We start from the raw sequence: 2,500 nt of genomic DNA, 5'->3' as shown, positions 1-2,500 counted from the left end.
AAGGGAATGGACTTCATGATTAATTTATCAGACAAACCAGTGGATAGTGCTACGACAGCGGCTTTGGGATATGGGTTAAGCTTTGGTATATTTAATGGTAACCTGGAATGTGTCGACATCTCAAAATCCTTTTGTTATTTAGAAAAATTTAATCAAAACCTATGCCCTTCTGATATCAATATTTGTAAAGGTATTGTGTATGGTGCTATGTGTAAACTTCTCCCCCTAATGTACCCGTGAGATTTCTCCAGGCTTTTAAGAAAATTAAAGAAGACGAAACGGTGAAAGTGACAAAAGCAGATAAATCTAATGCAGTGGTAATAATGAATAAAAGTGACTATATAAGTAAAATAATGACATTGTTAAATGATACTGATACTTATACGAAACTGAGGTCTGACCCTACACAGATAGTGAACTCCCATTTTAATAAACAAATTAAATCCATTTTGAAGGGCTTGGACCATTTAATCAAACATTTCTAACACGAATGTTAAAAACAATGTTGATTTTATAAACAAATTGAATAGTTTAAATTTGAATTTTGATTTTAATATGGTTAGTTTTGATGTTGTCTCTTTGTTATTTACAAAAAAGTGCCTGTAGATGACTTACTTGAATATTTGGATGAAGAATTAGAACGTCATGACATTCCCTTAAGTGTGGCAAACCTCATTAGTCTCACAAGGTTATGTATCAAAGATAGTAAATCTTGTTTCAATGGGAATTTTGTACAAAAGTTTGCATGGCTATGGTAATGGGGAACCCTTATCTCCTGTCCTTAGCAATATTTACATGGAATTTTTTGAGACAAAACTCTTACCAAGAATTTTTCCCCAAAAAGTTATTTGGTTTAGATACGTGGATGATATCTTCTGTATTTGGCCAGTTCACAAAAATCTCCAGGAATTCCTTAATAATCTCAATAATTTAGTCCCTTCTATAAAATTTTTACTGTAAGAGGAAGAAGAAAATTGTAATTTGAATTTTCTTGATGTAACTGTCCATAGAAATGATAGAAATTTCACCTTTTCAGTCTTTCGAAAATCAACTAAGATTGCCTCTTTTGTTTCATTACTACTCCAATCACCATCAAAATGTTAAATTCTCTGTTTTTTCTAGGATGTTTCTAAGGACTTTACGTGTCTGTAGCCCACAGTTTATTGACGCTGAAATTAAAACTGTTTATGATATTGCAATGAAACTAAAATACCCAAGGACTTTTGTAGATGTGGCATGGAAAAGAGCTAGAAAAACATTTTATTCAACTAATGACAAACTTGAATTTAGTAAGCATAACATTCTAAAATTACCCTATGATGAAAGGTTTTTAGATATTCCTAGAACTTTAAAGCTTTTTTAACATAAATGTTGTTTTCAGTAATATTAATGTCAAGAGTTTAGTAATCAAAAATTCTCTAAAGATCTTCCAGGCTACATATATGAAATTCTTTGCAAAAAGTGTGATAAACTCTATTATGGACACACCGGTAAATCTCTTTCACAACGTCTCAAACAGCATCAATATTCTGTGAGAACTGGGCAAATATCGAATGCATTATTCGTACATATGAGAGATTTAAACCATCCTATTACTGGAGTCAAGCAAGAGCCTTATCCCCATTAAAGACACAGTTAAAAGGAAATATCATTGAATTTCGTTTCAGCAAGTCAATAATAGAAATGTTCTAAATTTAAGTCTTGGTTTATTTAAACTTGATGCTTTCACAATGAAAAAAGTTGTAGATAAATATCCCAAGCAACAAAATTAATATATTAAGTTTTACATGTTTTGACTGTAAAGAAACTTTGTAATTTCGGTTAGGGTTAATCTGTTTAGGTTTGTGACCGTGTGATATCCGATAATCCTGGATTATCTGTTTTAATTTTTACCCTTTTAACAATTAACCATCTGGTATTCTTGATCTTGTGTTGTACCTGAGACCTTTCTCTCCAATTGTACCTCATTAACTCCTTGACAATGTCTGAGTAAAGACGAAAGCGCTTGGATTTCTGACTATCATTTTCCTGTGGAATTTGCTTATTTATGAAGTCACGTGCATCTACTGTGATTTTTTAAGCATATGCAGGCATACATACATACTTACATAGTCCGACCGTCAGCTTTATATTTAAGATGTCTCTGCTGTGTAGTTGACGACGCTTTCACGTAAAATAAGTCTTATAGACTACTATAATTGTGACATATTTTGTACTTTATTTGAAGTACATATTTCTCAGAATCAAAATGTCATAGATCTGTAGTTTAATGCGTTAGTTCTCGTAATGCATTGTCAGTCTTTTAAAAATACGACAATTCTTTTTAAAAACAGTATAATACTACTTTCTGGTGGTAATGATTAGTGGGTCTCTGATGGTGGTATCTTCCTCCTCCAAAAGTAAATAAGGAATACCATAAAAAAGGTTATTCAAGAATCTTCATCCAATACCTGGCGGTTTAATTTCTTGAATCCTGATGTAGTGTCATTGCGTGAATTAA

The sequence above is a fragment of the Macrobrachium nipponense genome, chromosome 43, assembly GCF_015104395.2.
Source record: "Macrobrachium nipponense isolate FS-2020 chromosome 43, ASM1510439v2, whole genome shotgun sequence".
Classification (NCBI taxonomy): Eukaryota; Metazoa; Arthropoda; class Malacostraca; order Decapoda; family Palaemonidae; genus Macrobrachium; species Macrobrachium nipponense.
This window is presented reverse-complemented; position numbering follows the sequence as displayed.